The following is a 19827-nucleotide window of genomic DNA, read 5'->3' as shown; positions in this document are numbered from 1 at the left end:
TTTTTCAATTTTTGAAAATATTTTTTCTTAAAAAAAACTGAAAAACGAAAATAAAACGAAATGCTTTAAAAAATTGAAAAAAATGAAAAAAAATATTTTATTAAAAGTGTTTTTTTTCTGTTTTTACAAAAAAAATGCTTTAAGAAAAATGAAAAAAATGAATTTTTTTTTTGTATAAAACTGAATTGTTTTTTGTAAGAACTGGAAAAAAATAAGCAGACTTTACTAAATTAGTGGACTATTGGTGTATTAATTTAAAAAACGAAAGGTATTTTACAAAAAGAATAATAATTATTTTTAATTTAGCATTGACATAAAGGTCAAAGGGGATAAGTGAACCAAAAAAGTGGATGAAAGGTATTTTTAAACTTTTTCCATTAGTTTAGGGTCATTTTGAACCCTTTTCCGTATAAAATATTTTTGATAACAACAACAACGACGACGACGATCCAGTAAAATTCCACAAGTGGGGTATGAGAAGGGTAGTGTGTACGCAGACCTTATCTCTACCCCGACGGGGTAGAGAGGCAATTTCTGATAAAAAAAATTCGATAAGTAAATTAAAAAAGACGGTGAGTGCCGAAACCAATTCCGTAATTGACCTTGGACAGATTCTGTCAGTGAGACTAAATGTGCTCCACTTTAGCATACTTAAGGGACTAAATATCCTTAGGGTTATATCTGAGGGACCAAAATAGACCTACCTTCAAAGATAAGGGACAATATTGAACAATATTACATGTTGACCAAGTAATTTTACTTGGTCGGACAAACGTATCAAAACTATATAATTACACCCAAATTCAATTATAAAGAGGCTTTCCAAACAAGTCCTTAATGGCAGAAGAATATAATTTAGATAAAATTTTCTATAATTAAGGTTATTAAATATATTCTAAGGAGCATATAAGAAACTTTAGCTAAAAGATCGCGTTACTCAAGACTTTGTCGTATGCCTGTTTAGGATAGATTGGACTGTGTGACTCTGTGTGGGAAGTGGAGCTTCAAATGGATAAGAATGACGACATGTGTGAAGCCAGGAAGAAGTGAAGAGACCAGTTGTCAGATGCGAGCTCTATCCTATTTTATTTTTACTTTTTCCAAAAATACATTCTCCTTAGTAAGCTGACAAAATACTATCTTAGATTGTAGCTATGGCGACAGAATAAGTTTACAGCGGTGATCGGCGACGGCTTCTGCTACCGGAGAATCAGACGACTGATTAATCTGTTTGTGGGTCTTGCTATTACTTTGCTGATGAGGTCATCGATCGTGTTCCCCACTAGCTAGAGTCCTTAAAGGGTACGCAACTCCAAATGTTTGGGTAATTTTTTAATATTCTGATATATTGGGATTAGTCTTCACAGAATTTTTTTTAGTATCTGAACCATGGTGTTTTATATGTGATGTCCGTTTGTTTGATTGCTTTCACGTGTGCATATTATGTATTTATGTGTTTAGATAGATTTTTGGAATTTGTGCCATTTGGTGTTATATAATGGTTGAATTAAAGGTTTATGGATTGATTTTAGATTGATAGGAGTAAGTAAAAATGATTGAAAAATACAATCATTTGCTTTAATATACTCTCAATAGTCCTTAGATAATTGTTTTAGGGTGAACCTTTTGTTGACGGATCCGCTTACTACACTCATAATCTCAAAAGATTGATTTGGATGCAAAATAAGAAAACTAGGAAAATTTGATGTAGGAACTGTGGTCGCAGTGTCGGAGGCATAATTTCCGTAAAGGGGTTTTAAAAAAGAAAAAAATTAAAAAAGATTGTAACTAGCGGGAATAGAACCAATAAACCTTACATAGGTTTTGAACCCCCTGGCCACTAAGCTATGCTTTTGATCTATGCCAAGGGATTCAAAACATAATATATAGAGGTGAAAAATAGATTTTGCCTTATATATACAATGTAATTTTTTTGCAAAAGGGATTCGGGTGAACCCCTTTGCTCCTCTAAATCCGCCCCTGCGTGGTCGTGGTAGTAGTGGTCAAAGCACAAGCTTACGATTAAAAGAGTAAAGGAAGGAAATTAGCGACTGAACTAAAACCATGGTCATAGGACCAATGGGCCGACCGCGGCTGCAATTGTCAGTTTTAAGGGAAAATCGCAATCATAACCCTCCATCTATGATAGCTACAAGTAGAGCTCTGGGCACCGGCCATGATTGCAACCCACTGACTAAATTTTTAGGAATTTATCCCCTAATTGTTCTTAAATATTTTCATACTCGTTCTAAACTCTTAGAAATCAAAAAGAAGTCAGGTTCCCAAGTCGGAGAGAATTTTAGATTACCCATTTTTAGGGGGAAGTAGGAGAGTTAGACATTGTATTTCCTTTAAAAATAATTACTCTTTCACTAGTTTTGTTTGGAATTGGTTGTTATTATTCATGATTATTGATTTTCGTGTAATGTCAAATTTGTTTTTGAAACTATAGACTTAAGCTATTTATGCTACTACTATCTAACTACATTATACATTAAAATTGAATTTGAGGTTTAATGTTGAATATAGGTTAAAGGGTGCTTACTACTTACCAACCAAACCAGGCTTTGTTCTGTGGGGCGACAAGGGATCTACCCCCCGAGTACTCATTTATGGTTGGAAGGCAATTACTTGAGACAAATTATTTGAGTTCTCTAGGGGTGTTTAAGTAAACAGGGGCTATAGGAGTTCGATGCGGGAACAATTCTTGCAATTAGAGTTTTTCTTGGATGTAATTTTAGAGGATTTTCATGGACTACTTATTAAGAGAGAGATTGAGTTCTTTATGGGCCGTGGCAATGTTGGTACTAGAGGTCTAGGTTATTCTGTGACGAATTGATCACAGGTCGGTACACAGTAAAATCTCAATTATGATTATGTAACCGACCATCTCCATAATTGTGATACTGTAAGGGTGTGATATATTACATCTCTCCTTTCTTGTTTCTCCGTGTCAGGCGATTAGCGTCAACCATATGAATGGAACACTCTTTTTATTGAAAATTAGATGGCTTTGAGTCAATCTTCAAATGGCAGAACTACGATAGGAGTCTAGGAGGCACCAAATACTGCATCAAGTAGGTAGCCATCTTCCTATCTTGGGGAAGAGATAGTTCACAGACATGGCCAATTTAAGGCTCGTGGTGCCAACATGAGAGGTCATTGTATCACCAAAAGATGTGAAAGGAAGCCTGGTCTTGAAATGAGTGTAGTCCCTATCCTACCCTTACATGAGGGTGTTACCGCGAGACACTTACATCTAGAGAGCTTAAAGGACAAAATGGGTAGGTAGGAGAAACCTAATCAATGTACTTAGACTACTAGGAACATAGATGTATCCTTAATAGCATTAGTACATTTGAAACTATGGTAAGTTAATGGGTTACAGTCTAAAGGACCCTTATGTATAGGGTAAGATACTAAAGCCATGACGAGCTCTAGGGTGTTCCGATGAGGTCCGTGAAGCTAACGCCATATAGACCGGAAACATGGAGCATGTTATAATGTTAGGAAAACTTGCAATAGTGGTGTTACATGGGATGGGCTCACTAAGCTGTTTGTGGATCACTTCCTTCCTAATAGGTAGAGGCGAGATCTTTTATGGAGTTTGAGAGATTAGTTTGTACTCTAGATATGGATATACCGACATATGGCATTATGATTTCTTAGTAGGAAAATATGTCACCTACTTAGTGTTGAAGAAGTGTTTGGAGTGCATAGATTCTTCAAAGTGTTGGCTAACCCTCTATAAAAAGTGATAGCGAGGGAAGATGTTCGCCTACTGTGAGGAAACCGATCTTGCTAGAAAGATTGAGAACAAGGTACAAGATATGAGTGCAGTTGAGGATCATGTAAGAATGTCCAAACTAAGGATCTTTCAGCGGAAGTTTAGTGAAGGTTTCGGAGCTTGGGGTCAAGGACGTCAACGGGTTCTTTTGTCTAGGAAATATTGATTTCAAAGTCCACATTCAGTCTGCACTTATAGACAAGTTCTAGCTGGGGTACATCACCCTCATATGAATATTGTGGTTCTAGACAAACGTTTTCTACCAATCCAATATCCCATACACATATGTATAATAGAGAACACTTAGGCTAGTGCAGAATCATGCCTGGATGGTGCTTTGAGTGTTGCCGAACAAGTCACTACTTGAAGGACTGTCTTCCGCTCGCAAGGGAGATTAGCCAATCTTTTTTCACGTTACTTGCATCCACCTAGACTATTCATAACAATCTCAAACTTCCCATTAAGGGCAGCAAAGGTCAAAGTGCCAATGATTGCGCCACTAGGAATATAAGATAAGAGGGGTGTCAATAGAGGCCAACTAAGGTTCTACACACCAGTGAGACAAGATGCTTGGGCATTAAATATGATAGTTATAGGTATTGTTTTTGTTTGCTCACTTGACGCACTTGCATTAATTAATCTAGAATCTCTCCGCTTCTTTGTGTCCTTTTACGTTGCCTTGAGGTCTTGGTAAACAACTAGAGATTGAACTATCCTTTTATGGTTTCCACTCATGGGGTGAATCTTTTTCAATTTTTCGGAGCTTGTCAAATTCAAGTTAAGGGTAAGGATACCTAGCTGACCTAATTGTTCTTGATATAGGCATGGGTATGAATTGGATATCTTCTTTCCACACTACCTTCGGGTGTCATGTGAATGTAGTTAGGTTAGAGATATACAATGGACTTTTTTTTTGCTTAAAATGGGATCAGATTATAAAGATCGACAAGGTTATATCAGTTATGAGGCCAATGATTACTAAAGAAAATAATTTGAACTTTTTCAGTTTGATTAAAAGAGCGGAGAGATGAGGCACCTAGTATGAAAAAGGTACTGGTATCGAGTTCATTTGCATATGTATTTCCGAAGGATTATTGGTACTATCCCCACAATAGGAGAGATTTTTTGTATTGACCTGGCACGTTATTCATAACCCATATTGATATTCTCAAGTCATAAGGCGCCTCCAGAGTTAAAGGAGCTCTAGGAAAAATTTCAAGATCAACTAGATAAGGGTTTTATCGACCAAGCATATAAACGTGGGAGTGTATCAGTACTCTTTGTGAAGAAAGATAATGGGTCTTTAAGGATGTGTATGACTGCAGGAAGTTGAACAAGATTAAATGTCGTAACGCATAAGCATTGCCTCGTATGGATTACTTATTTGATTAGTTATAGTAAGACGTCCACATTTCAAAGATTTATCTTTGGTCGGGATATCATCAATTGTTTCGAACTGAGTTGATGAACTCATTCCTTTCCTCTTACTATCTATACAAGTTCCAAGGAAGACATAAAGTACGAAGAGTGAGCCACCTCTCTTCCTGCCAAAGTGGCTAGCCCATTGAATCATCCTATGTGGCTAGTCTTTATTTTGTATGTATCATGTTTATGTCTAAGACGTCCACATTTCAAAGATTTATCTTTGGTCGGGATATCACCAACTCATTACCAATCTTCACGGCATTAACCACAACAACTAATTGCAAACCCTGATCACCACTAGCATTTCCAATAACCTCATGCCTAATTGGATTAGTCAAGACACCCAGATTAGGGTTCAGTGGTGCATTAGGGTGGGATGATGGTTTACTGTAGTAGTTGTACCTAATTTCCAATTTTCTTCTTCTGTTTGTCTCCACCTTCTATCTAGTTTTTCTGAGTGTTTTTTGCACGATTAGCCTTCTCCATGATTTCTACTTCATCACTCCATAGAGCACTATCATTGTCAGTAGCACTAACAAAACTTTGATCTCTTTTCAAAATCATCTAAAGTGTGAGAAGGAATCTCTTGGCATGCCCGATTTAAGTTCTCATTAAGAACCTCATTTGACGTGCCAAAGGTCCTATTTACTCATTCTACAGTCTACTCCTTATTAGCCACCTCCCCAATCCCATTATATTTAGGATTAGGGTTTGTCACCGCTGTCGCAAATTGAATCCTTGTTTTCATCGCCTTAGGACTTGGTTTCCCAGTTTCTTTAGGCTGGTTTAGCTATTTTGTGCTAGCTTCCTTCTCCTATCTATCATGCACCACCTATGTAGTATGGTATTCACCATCATTTGCCAAAGCATCAAACACATTGTTAGTTGAAATCACATTGCCATTGGCCTTCCCCGTCACATTAGTCATCTCTTTACCATTTGCATTGTCAATTATATGTCCCCTCTTATCACTTTGATATTTACTCTGTCGTCTTTGCACCCATTCTTGTTTTCCAGGGTTAGTAAGAATCTTCCCAGCAACCTTACCACTAGATAACACCTTAGTTGAAGCTGCAGTAGTACCTACAACCTCCTTCTCCTTCCATTTATCAACGACTGGTTCATTAAACTGCCTGTGCAACTCAGGATGAATAATCCAACATTCAATCTCATCATGCCCCTTCTTCTTACACATCTTTACAGTATTTAGGCATATAATCATTCTTAATTTTTTATCCATTTAGATTCCTCATAGTCAGTTTCATCCTCCTCTTCAATGATTTTGACTCTTTGAGGAAAATTAGCTAGTAAATTCACCTCCACATTCACTTTAGCACAACTAGGTCTTATCCCATTTTGTGTTGCCATATCAACACGCTAGGGTCTACCAACTACATTATAGCTAAAGAAAATACGATTTCCTTACAAAGAAAGTAGATGGCAATTCCAAAAAAGAATATCCAAGTAATGAAATTGGTGTTTCTTCCTTAGGTTTCCACCATGGATTCCACTTCGTACATCTCATCTGTCAAATATCTCCTGGTGCCTTTATCTAAAAAGTTGTCTTTGACAATAGATGAGCATAGTCCTCCATTAATGTAAGCTTGATAAGATATGATTATCCTCAATCAATCCAATCGAATAGTGACCTTTTACTTCACACTGGATAGGAATAACTTTACGCACTTCATTGATCACAGATTTGCCATACGAAAATTTGCCAAAGACTGCAAGTTGTAATCCTTGTTGTGTAATGGATTGACGTACCTCTGTCTTTTTCCATATCACAATAGGTTCTCCACGAAGGTATTCAATAGGTTTTATGTTTTCGATAGGTAGCGGCTGCACGAGAGCATTTAATGTTTTTGGTTGTAATAATTGAGCATAGTTTTGGATTGGATTAGGGTTTGTGGATGTTTGTGGAGGCTGTACGGTGAAGGAGACGGCTAACCAACCTCTTTAAGAGGTTGGCTAGTGGTCAAATTGTCCATGGAAGGCTGCTTAAGAAAATTGCCGGTGTTTCGTGTCAAATCGCCTATATTGAGAGCTTTGGGTTAGGGTTCAGGGTTTAGCATTTGAGTTTTGTGCATGTTTCAACACAACCTAAGGCATTGTGTCAAAAAAAATCGTGGATGAGTGGGAGTCTTTTTCTTTTTTCATCAAATGAGTGGGAGTCTATGTTAGTGGCTAGTCGCGTACCCAGAACTTCTCAAGATATCTTCTCAGATACAATGATTTTTTAAATCAAAACAAAAGCTAGGGTGAAATTGAAGAAAATGGAATACCTTATATATGAAAATTTCTATGTTAATCCTAGCCCTCCTGATACATATGTTGCTCGGACTCTTCACTTTTGGTGCCGTACCCGTATTGACGCGATATGGGTGTGGGATACTTACTTGATTTGGTCAACAAATTTTAGGTACTTTAACGAAAATCGACGGAGAAATTCGAACAAATACAATAGTTTTTGAAATCAAAGCAAAAGCTATGGTGAAAATGAAGAGAACTGAATACTTTATATATAGAATTTCCTATGACAATTATTTCCCTTTCTCCTTATTGGTCCTCCTCTTGATTAATGTTTTCTCATTCTCGAAGTACTTTATAGTCCACATAATGTCTCATAATTTAGACATATTTTTGTAACTCAATTTTAAAAATATTTGAATTACTTTTACCTAAACTCCCACACTTGTATCCATACTTACATCCATATCATCGGATCTTGAAATTTATATCATGAATGATCCAACCTATAGATTCGCACCCGTATTGAATAACCGCGCCCGAATTCGAGCAGCTTAGCCTGATACTCCTTTTAAGGTAACACAAAGGGAATTACTACTATGTACTCATAGACCCCCAAGATGTAATACATAAGGTATATCTACAACTAATCACACTTATGATTCACCAGTGTTTTGGATAGCGTGCGGCGGCAAATAGCGACGAGGGTCCGCTTCACTGAGGCGAGAGGCGTGCAGCGAAGCGCTCGCCTTTTTGATGTGAAGCGACAATTTATACAAAAACATAAAATATTATATATATTAATAAATATATCAATTCAAAAGTTAAACTCAACAGATAGTCATAGTAGATTCATAAACTAAAGTCTAAAGTGTAAAACACGCAACATCTATTCTTCTTCAAGATTTTCTGGTGAAAAAACAGAGCCAAAAAAAACATACTTTCTGTTTCTGTTGTTCTCGACAAAAACAGAGCAAAAAAAATAGAAAGAAGAAGAAAGAAGAAAGAAAAGAAACTCAGAGAAGCGTACCTGGTTTCAGATGGCAGAAACTTGATGAAGAAGACGATGGCACTTGGCAGAAACTTGAAGCTTTCAGATGAAGAAGACGATGGCACAGTAATCGTGAGCCCTAACCGCGAACCTTTTTTCAGAAACTTTGCCCTAATCGCGCCTCTGTTGTTCGAAGTTGAAGAAGAAAGAAACTTCTAAGAGTCAAGCCCTAATCGCGACCCTTTTTCTTAAGTTTTTGCCCTTTTTCTTTTTTTTTTTTTTATTTTATAAAAAGCGACGCTACAGTCGCCTCTCGCTACACAAGCAGAGGCGAGCGCTTTATGCAAATCGCAACGCAACAGATGAAAGAAGCGACATAGTCTCGCATCGCCTCACCTCACGCTATTAGCGCTGAGACGAGCGCTATTTATAACACTGTGATTCACTTGATTCAAATAAAGGCTCTCATTCGTTCATTGTCACCAATTCGGAGACACATGCTCGTAGATACTTTTGGTTAACATAGCTGCATGTCACAACCCATTTCACGGATCATGATGGCAGCTACACTATCCCATCGGTGGGTGAACCATCCCCAAAATTATTTATCTTCTGAAAGCAAACTAGCGGAAATGAACAACAACAACAACAACAATAACAACACACCCAATATTATCCCACACCGTGAGGTTTGGGGAGGGTAGTGTGTACGCAGACCTTACCCCTGTCTTGTGAAGATAGAGAGGCTGTTTCCGATAAACTCTCGGCTCAGGAAAGCATAAGCACCACATTAATGAAAATATAGACAAGAAGGGACAGTACCAAAAAACCATATAAAAGCAGAATAAAAATAACAAGACAGTAAGATAATCAACAATGGAAGAAAACAACGATTAGTCATAAAAACCTACTATCAACAGAAAGCGAGACTGCGTGCCAATACTACTGTCATGAACACTCTAGACTACCTACTCTACTACCCTAATCCTCAACCTCCGTACCTTCTTATCAAGGGTCATGTCCTCGGTTAGCCGAAGTTGCGCCATGTCTCGCCTAATCCATAACAACACTGACCCCTTCTTCAGTAAAGGGTGTGTTCATAGGGTCGTTCAATGTTTTGAAGTTGGTGAAAAGGGGGATCGTTTTTGGACCAAGAGCTTGTTGATTTGTGAGCTATTTTATAGTTGTTTAACATAAAGTGGATAGAAGGAATCATGAATGAGTCATTATATATTTGACTACATCATAGACTAATGGGGGACAGTGATTGATTAACAGGTATGACTCTAGCGCTGGACAAGTGTGGAGTTCTAAGGAATTACCAGGTGTTTCATCTAGTCCTTGGATAAGGTTTGTGAGCATGGTATATAAAGGTGAATAGTTGAGAAGTTTCTACAATTAGAAGTGGTTGGGTTATTGCAACGGTAACAATTGATTTTGTTGGAATAGGCAGATTTGGTCGGTACCTTTTCTAGCAGAGGAACTTCATAAAGGATTGTGCATATGATGCGCAGATTTAAAGAAGAATTCAATTTTGAAGTTCGAGTGAGGAAAGGGAAACTACTGGTTGTTTGAGTCAGTGTTGTAAATAGCGCTCGCCTCATCTTACGCATAGCCGAGTCGGGCAAATGCGACTTTTCCAGCCATGCCCCATGACCCCTTGGGCGCGCCCCGTGGCGTCCTAGCAAGCCTCCCAATGCTTAGTGCCACGGACGGCCCCGTGGTCTTGGCCACGCCAAGTGACAAGCGCGCATGTGCCTCTGTTGCCCCATCGATATCCCTCGCCAGCGCGCAGCCGCAGGCAGATGCCAACAACGTCGTGCGTGCAGACTGTGATGCCAAAGACAATGTTGTTGTCCTATTTCTGCCTTGTAGAAAACTAAGTCCTTTTCATTGTAAATATAGAGTAGTTTTATTTCATGTACTTCCATTATGTTTCTCTAGTTTAATCAAGTCTAGTATTGTAGCTTTGGTTTATTTTTTAAGCATTATTAGGGGGGATCAAGCATTCAAAACTTTCTAGCAAGCAAACAATTCTCTTTCCTGGTGTCTCTCCCCCTCGACACCGCGTTGCCTTTCTTTAATAGCTTTCATTAGTGCAATCAAGATTTCTTTCATTCTCAATTCTAATTTCTGTTCTCTCAATTGGTCTGGACATTGGTTTTCCCACAATCTCATCAAGCGTATGGAGGGGACCTTAGTTGGCGGACAGTAACTCCACTGATATCAGTTGATTAGCCTTACGTCGCCCTTCCAAGGAATCTCAGGAAGGCGACATGTAACAATACACATGACATCTTTTTCATTTAACTAATTAATTTATGTATCTAAATACAATAAGAGTCTTAGCACGTTCATATCGCATTCATCCTTATTGAAGGTACTATGCTTTGGGTACTATGGACTTGTTTGTTTACGCTCATGTCTCCTATATATCACACCTAACACATGCAACATCTTTTATAAAAATCAAGTCACAAGTAAAACAAACTTCTATGTTGGGTCTAGCCTTTTAACCTTAGCTCAATGGCTCAATTTTAGTATACCTTCATAAAACAGAACCCGTAGTGAGTTAACAATGAAACAAGCTCCAAACAATGGTTCAGTTTATCCCTAGGCCATCCAATCCTCTAATTTCAACCCAAGGATGAACACTAGGTTCATATCCTCCTCTTTGCCCCTAATCTCAGCATTAATATATGGTTGCCGATAGCTAATAAATCACACTCATTAGCTAAGGAGAAATTTTTCCTCTTTGAAGTCAAAAGTCCCATAACATTTGGGTGATTTGGCATAGAAGGTGGAAATGTAGACAAAAATCATGGATTTGGTAGTTGAATCCAAATTATTAGCCTCAACGCTTAATTTAACTAAAACATGAATTTTTAGCCTTTTCCCATACCTTACGGACTTGAAGATTTTGGGTTATGGCTCAACCCCTCTATACTTAGGGTGCTCTTCCTCTCTTAGGTCGTGCTAAAATGATAAAAGAGGTGGGGGTTGGGGTTTATATTAGAGGGTTAGAACCCTATTAAAATGGCCAATTACCCCCAAAATCGGGATCCAAAAGTATATTGCATGTCGCTTCAACACAACCTAAGGCATTGTGTCAAAAAAATCGTGGATGAGTGGGAGTCTCTTCTTTTTTTCATCGGATGAGTGGAAGTCTATGTTAGTGCCTAGTAGTGTACCCAGAATTTCTCAAGATATCTTCCAAGAGTGTGAAATATACAATAAATTTTTGTAACAAATCAAGGGAAAAAAAGGATAACTTTTGGTCATGTATAACAGATTATGTGAACCTCTGGTAGCCTACCAACCTTGTCATGATATCCCTTACTTTTGTTTATTTTGGTAGGTAAGAAGTGCGCCAACTGAGCTTGCAAATCATTTTCATTAATATTATATTAGAATTCGATGAACATACACAGTAACCTTGTCACAACATCATTTATGTAACTCAACTATAGCTTGATCAAAGTTTCTTGCTTATAAAAACTTCGATGACTATTTTTAAAGCTTATATACCCTCTATTTTGGAGGTTATTCCTTCATTCTTCCTCGTTACAGTGATTCATTTAATACTTCACCTTTGAAACATCTTAGGTGTTCAATTCTAAAAGCAACTTTCACCTTCTTCCCTTGAGGTTAAATTCTAGTTATCGGCTCCAATCCATCGATATTTCTTCTTCAATACTCTACTTCAAGCATGTGCGATTGTGTATGCTTATATTGGTCAGTATAACTTATAGACATCCAGTGATATCTTATCCTTTCTTGGTGCATATTAGGATATGGATTTTATGGTTGAAACAATTTAAGATGGTCATTTACTCGAATCTGGTAGACAGATACTAATATTCTCTTTTTGGCATTGCAATGGGGGTTCTAGTGTCATTTGAAAATTCTCCCCGTTGTTTCTGAACCTCTTATATTGATAGTAATTTTTTTCTGTATCACGGATAGTAGGCTGTCTCTATCTAACCTTCACGACTCACAAAAAGTTTACTTGACTCGTCTCATACTCGCTCTTGTAACTCCTATGATCTATTACCATTGATCTGGATTGCCGTTGTGTTTTTCTTTTTCTCACTTTCTATAAGCATAGGCGGCCCATGTTCCTAAACTCAATGTCAGCACTTTTCAGTAGTGAAGAGTTGTATGAATCTCACCCCATGGTGGTTTCTTTCCAAACTTATAATGTTACGTTGGAGCCAACTAGGTTCTCAACTATATTTGTAAGCGATGTTGGTGTGAAATAATTCTCGTATTACGCTTCTCTTAGTACAACTAAAACTATGTCCTTTAACTAGGTTAATGTACCATCACTTACTCTTGCTAGTTATAGTCCTTAGCCTGTCTAACTAGTCATCCTATAGTCCATGTATACATAACTTGATTTAACTTGGGTCCTCTTGGCAACCCGTCTAACTCGGCCCTTTACCACAACCTTGGTGTAAGTGGCATGTCTTTAGTCACATCGAACATCTATTGGTTTCTATTGCGGGGCTACTGCTTGCTAATTTTACTGCAATCAAGGTATATATAACAACCACATAATAATTTAGTAGCTTGGCTCTAAACGCGTGAATACTAAGAGGAGAGTGAACAAAATAAGAAACTGACTCTCTAACCTGTCTAAATAGCTCTCCACATGTAATTGTGATGTTCTACACAACCATAAACAAGACTTTACTAAGGTAGTGCTCCTTGACTCAACTTCTAGGACTCATGAAACTCAGGCTCTCATACCAAGTATGTGTGTAATGATCGGCACCCGACAAGGCTGGTGTCCCAAGGAGCGAATCTTTAAGCTTGTTGTCCTGACTATGCATAAAGCATATATTGGGGTTCTAAACGAAGCAAACAAACCCTATCATGTGTCATTAAGTTAAGACAGAGAGAATTTTATTAATGAAGATAGAAGTGGGGCATAGCCCTTTAAAGGATTAATAGCGAGAAAGAAATAAGCCGCCATCGAATAAATATGGGGCTTTACTGAACCTATAAGACACGAAGATAAATAGAGTCAGCATATACAATGCAATGAATCTCATAGACCCTCTTCTAAAAAAGTGGATCATTCTTTCCTTTAAATGAAGTTTGTATCAAAATTCGTACTTTAGCAAATTTAAAATTTTCATATATATCAGTAAAACTAAAGTCATAAACATATGAAAAAGCATTAAAAAAGTTCTTTCAATATCCATTATTTTTCCCATCGGACTTAAACAAAATGTTTCTTTATGCTAGCAAGACTTAAACTAACACTAGTGTAGGGCGTATCGTAAGTTGCTACTAATATGGTTCGACTCAAACATCCAAAGTAGACCCATGTCAATTGTCGATGATTGGACGCAATAGTTGAGTATTGAAATTCTAGCATCAAGTCTTTAAGCTTTGATTTGAGGTCAATGGAGACCTAACCTTCCTTAAGTATTTCCTTTAAAAACATGCCTTACAACTGTTCAAAAAATTGCAATGAGAGGAAGCCCTAGATGGCTTGTATCAAAAGTTAGGGACATGAGAAAGAGATGTTTAAACTAGTATGGCTGAGAGAAAAGATTTAAACCTGGTGAAGTGTATTAAAGACTATTCTCGACAAGTGTTGATAGGAGATAATGAGATCAAGAAGCGATAGAGAGTCTATTTGATTAATTGTTCAACTCGAACCACGAGAATAGAAATTAGGATTTTCATACATCTGTACACGATGAATTTAAGCTATACTATGGAATTACGCTCGTAGAGGTAGAGGACGCCTTGAAAATATAAAGATTAAGAAAGTCTGTGGTCCATATGGTATTCCTATAGAGGTTTGGGAGTGTCTTTAGATAAGTCGGAGTAGAATGGTTTACCAAGCTATTTAATGCTACATTAAGAAGTGGTATGACTTCCAACAAGTGGAGAAAGGGTACCCTGATCTCACTTTTATAAGAACAAATGAGATATTCAAAGTTGTGCAAACTATTGTGGCATTTAACTTGTGAGTCATTGCTATGAAATTTGGGAAAAGAGTGATGGAGCGTATACTTGGAGACACTACAAGAGTGACTAACATCAGTTTGAATTATGTTCGGTAACGCTTGCTTAGAAAATTGATAGAAATTTGTTACGAGAGAGAGATTTACGGATGATGTTCATTGATATGGAGAAAACTTATAATAGAGTACCTAGGAGAGTCCATTGGTTTGTGTTAGAGAAAAATTAAATTCATGTTAAATATTTGAATTTCATAAAAGGAGATATATGAAGGAGCCTTTACTAGCGTTAAAATAGTAGTAGGAGCTTAAAAGAGTTTTTCGTAATCGTAGGTTCAGACCGGAACCAACATTAAGCCTGTACATGTTTACCCTAATTATGGTTGAGCTAACCAACATACACAAGAGGATGTACCACAACGTGTGCTATTTGTTAATGATATTGTGCTAATTGACGAAACCAGCGAGTGTGTCAACCAAAAGCGTGAACTATGGGGAAACACTCTAGAGAATAAGGATTTTAAGATAAGTAGAAGTAAGATTGAATATATGCACTGCAAGTTTAGTTAGCATAAGAAAGTGAAGTTGAGGTCAGATGAGATGGGATTGTGGTGCCTAATGCAAACAATTCAAATATCGAGGTTGGTTGTTCTAGGAGGATGGTTGAAATGGATAAGTGGTTTCGGGGTGTTACGTGATAGAACGATACTTACCAAAGTTAAAGGTATTTTGGAAGGTTCTATTGAACATTTATACGTCCAACAATGATATGGAAACACATCACTACCAGGGCCTTTTCGCCTCCCCTACTTCCTACCCCCAAAACCATTAAAATCACTCATCTAAGAAAAAACTGAAGAAAGTGAAATTAAAAAAAATAAAATTAAAGTGGCATTTGACACATGGAGGAGCGTGTAAAATGTAGCCCTCCACAAGCTTGATTTTTTATTTTCAAGGAGGTATTAGTTCCACTCTGAACCATAATAGGGGTAAGGGATCGCCATTGGAGTTTAGGTGTAGAATTGAGTTTTTGGGATAAGTCTTAGGGGCGACTTATGTATTTTTTCAGAAGATTTAAAGAGATACCATTTAGTTGAAAGTATATTGTAGTTAACCTGTTCACTTTAGGTTCTTTGCTTTCTATGAGTCTCTTAGTCATCTTTGAGATTCTACGACTTTATTTGAGCATGATATATTCTATAGGCTTGTTAACATATATTTGAATTGTGAGTCCTATTCGAGATTCCTTCTAGTACTTTTTATTTTTATTTCTGTTTTGTAATGTTAGCCTGGATAAATTTAAATAGAAAATATGGTCAGATCACTGATATAGTCGACCCTAACTTATTTGGGATTGGGGCTTAGTTATTGTTACTGCTTGTTCCTTGATTGGGAAGCTAAGGTTAAAGAAACTAGTAGTATCCATGAAATTATCCATGATTCCAATGAATAAATTATATGAACCAATTGAAAAGTGGGAAATTATTGATTGATTTGAGTTACCCATGGCATGGTAAAACACAATTTGATGATATGAGGGTCAAAGATGAAACCAAAGAGGGTTGAGTATTGGGAATTTGTTATGGATGAGTCTATATAGGGATATAATGAACACTCTTTCTAAAAAACTTGACACTAGATTAATGCAATGTAGTTATAGATTGATTGAAGGAAATGTTCCTGATTGCCCATGAACGATATGCTTGAGCTACACACGCTTGTATTGTGAGTGAAAGAAATCTTGGTAGAAAGTTAAAGCTTGCACTTGTCAAAGATGGTATAAATTATTGTTGATCCTACGAGGATTGAGGTTTCTAATTAACTAATTAATGTTTCCTGAACACAACTTTAGAAATTAGATAACTTTATGAACGATCCTATAACTAAAGTGAATTGAAAAATGCCAAAGTTCTGGAGGCAGAATTGATGGTTGGAGATTCTAATAAGCAAAAAAAAGTTTGGATATGGATTTCGCCTTTGACTAACATATGATCTTCATTCCTCTTTAATCTATTCACTTTCTAAGTTATTTGGTGTTTCTTTAAATTATGCCAAACTATTATAACCTTCTTCACTAGGTGTACCTTTCGCGATTAACAAATAGTGATTAAAGCACCTTAAGTGTTGAAGATGATTGACTAACCCACTTTAGGTCCCACAATAGATATAAACCCTCTTAGTTACCTAGATTTGTTAGCAAGTAGGTTCAAGACTAGCCTTTGCTCGCGTTCAGGATAAGAAAAAACAAATTATGACCATTGAAGCATAGGTGAGAATGTGCCGAGGGTCTATCGGAAACAATCTCTCTGCCTTTTCAGGGGTAGGGGTAAGGCTGCGTACATCTTATCCTCCCTAGACCCCACTTGTGGGAAACTAACTACTGGGTTTGTTGTTGTTGTTGTTGTTGTTGTTGTTGTTGTTGTTAAGAATAGGTTAGAATGTGAAGGATTCAAACGACTTCTTTCAATTAGAATTTCGAAATTGCACTAAGAAAGATTAATCGAATCAACATTAGATGAAACAAAGAAATTAATCCATAAAATTAAATCTTAGGATCCATCTAAATCCTGCTACAAGAAAGCCACTCCATAGCGGAGTGTGATTCAAATAAAATAGTATTGAAGCCACAAATATTTCATAGGTGCAAGAGAACGTAAAATGTGAGAAAAAAGAACTCTTAATCTTGAATTTTTTCCTTGAATCCGTGATTCTTTTGTTGGATCCTTGCTACCTAGCAATGGCTGCGAATGTGTGTCAGAAGTTCTTCAAAGAAAACCTCATTTTCATGATTTGATTTTTTTGGTTGCCTGTTGTTTACATGGTACACTATTGTAAGCTTCTCAAACCTACGTAGTTGATTGTGACACCGTATTTTACATAGCTTATGATTTTTATGATGGGGCTAAGATGATGCCTGTCTGTTACCGCATTGTTACCTTATATATGATGTATTCATGATATAATATATCACTGGTTATTGTTATAAGGAAAGGCATTTCTAATCTATTTTGTGAATACTATGTACTGGCGTGCTTCTTGACTTGTGTCCATATAATGTAGTTGTTGGTAAGCGTTATCTACTCATTGAGCTAGGTGACTCACTTTTTTTTCTATTATTTTACAGAGACATCTATTGACGTAGACGAGGACCTACCTATCTAGAGCTTGCAAAGCTGATAGTATCGGAGAGCCCCTTGTTGGTTTGCGCAGGAGAAGAGGTCTTTATCATTTATTCATGTCCTTTCCTTGAACTCTTAGGATTGCTTTGTTAGTTTTCATGAGTACTTTGGTTATCGTAACACTTTTAGTGTCCGTTGAAATTTTTTTTTATTTAAATTTTCGTGATGGACCTAGTATTATTGTGTTATTAGTGGGAGGTTAGTAATTTTGGTGATTTTTTTGATGGGTGCTTGTTGTGTTGTGATTTTAGCCGAGACATGAAAGTTTTGATAGCCCTTCCCTGAACCCCATGTTGGTTAGCTGGAGCGAAGAGTTTTTGTCATTATTGTCGTACGTTCTTTTAAACTCTTAGGATTGCTCCTTTTGTCAAGTTCATGAGTATTTTGGTTATCGTAAGACTTATAAGTACAATTTTCTACTATTTTTTGGTGATGGAGTTAGTATGTTACAAAAGGGAAGTTAGTAGTGGTGGTGGACTTTGTCGTGTTGTATGATTCTAGCTGAGATAGGAAAATATGGATAGCCCTAGATATAAGAAAACTTTGTCCGATTTTCTTTAAAATCCTGGTAAACTTGCTAGGGATTATTCCTGAGCGGCGATCACATCTCTAAATTGGGTTGTGACGTTTTTGCAGTTTGCAGGATTGAGATGCTCAAATAAATTAGGATTTCCAAATCATTGAAAGTAATGCTGCAAAGGTGGATGCAAGAGTATTGTTTCATATTTTACCTGATCAGTTTGTAGAATATCAAGTTTTGTTGATATGAACCTCATGAAGATGTTTGTGGATGCAGGGCACTAGTATTCACTCCAGAAGCTGCATTGCCCTTACTGCTTCACTGGGAAGTGTGGTTTTTCCTGCATTTTAGAAATAAACCTTAGGATGTTTCAGAAAATGAGATGTTTCATTTTGGAGGCATTTCCTCACTTGAAATGCACTGTCCTTGATCTTCCACATGTTGCTGCTGACATGCCAAAAAGTGAGAATTTAAGCTATGTAGGAGGGGCTATGTTTCAATCTAGTCCACATGTTGTTGCTGATGCCATTTTGCTTAAGGTATATACAAGAACTTTATTCTTTATATATCCTTATGTAGATGAGTTTAGCATTTATCACACTATCAAATCACTTAAAAGATCGGTCCGCAAAAGTGTAATTGGTAACTCGAAAAAAAAGCAGGCTAAGTACGCTAATCGCATAAAAAGTTTTTGCACTGTGAGTTCATACAAGTTAAAGATTGTCAAATACAATTTGGGCAGCTTCTATTTAGGTTGGAAGAAATTTCTCCATTTTCTATACATTATCCGAGGCACATCCTTGTATACTAGCATAGATTATACATAAGCACAAATTTCTCACATGGATTCAACTTTCTATATCCTTTTTGTATTAATTAAATTTACGTCTGTTTGATCTAATTAACTATCTTCGAAATTGGCAGAACATTTGTTCAAATTAATCAGAGTTCGATGCAATGTCACACTGTTATGTTTTGCAGCAAGTAGTGCACAGTTGGAGAGATGAGGATTGTGTCAAGCTACTGAAGAAATGCAGAGAAGCTATTGCATTGACATGGTGTTAAGACACAAACGAAGATGAACCAGACATGACTGAAGTAAAGCTCATGTTTGACATGTTGATGGCAATGGTTTTCACCGCAAAAGAAAGAACGGAACAAGAACTATTCCTTGAAGCTGGCTTTACTCGTTACACCAATCTTTGGCCTTAGGTCACTTATTGAGGTGAGGAAATGCCTCCAAAATGGTCTTAGCCTATAGTCAATCCCAACTAATTTGGGAGTGAAATGTAGTTGGTTAATTTTTTTTTATGTATCCCTGCCCATCTGCCCAGGAAGACGGGGGCAGAAACACATTAGCAAATGTAATTTACTGAAATGTTTTCTTACTTAACGAACATCACATTAGCAAACACATTAGTCTGTTTTTGTTAGACTGCAAAAGATTGTTAGCAGTTGAGTTACCAGTTGATCGCATTATTTGAATTTAGAAGAAATCTAATCTGTATACTGTAAAGCCTTTGTAAAAATACATAGTATAGATTACAACACTAGTATGACTAAGACCAAATCCTTCTAATACAAAATATAGCTTTCGCTTATTCGTTCTCTTCTCTGTTTTATTTGTATTAAAAAAAAAGGATGCTTAATTGCATACATGAATGTGGAAATTTTGGAGGACAGGCAATTCGTTC

General features: G+C 36.9%; 1 long non-coding RNA gene across 3 annotated transcripts; it reads left to right on the top strand.

Annotated features, from left to right (window-relative positions):
* Nucleotides 1-901: 901 nt before the first annotated feature.
* Nucleotides 902-19547, top strand: LOC107811730 (uncharacterized). Of its 3 annotated transcripts, XR_001653981.2 has the most exons (6): nt 902-1061; nt 1146-1302; nt 17559-17652; nt 18250-18313; nt 18410-18672; nt 19115-19547. It is a non-coding gene; the product is annotated as an uncharacterized LOC107811730 (long non-coding RNA). The 3 variants fall into 3 exon arrangements; XR_001653983.2 differs by having other exon boundaries at nt 910-1302; nt 19058-19547; XR_001653980.2 differs by having other exon boundaries at nt 918-1302.
* Nucleotides 19548-19827: the final 280 nt, after the last annotated feature.

The sequence above is a fragment of the Nicotiana tabacum genome, chromosome 1, assembly GCF_000715075.1.
Source record: "Nicotiana tabacum cultivar K326 chromosome 1, ASM71507v2, whole genome shotgun sequence".
Taxonomy (NCBI): Eukaryota; Viridiplantae; Streptophyta; class Magnoliopsida; order Solanales; family Solanaceae; genus Nicotiana; species Nicotiana tabacum.
Note: the sequence above shows the minus strand (reverse complement) of the source record. Positions and strands in the feature narration are given on the sequence as shown.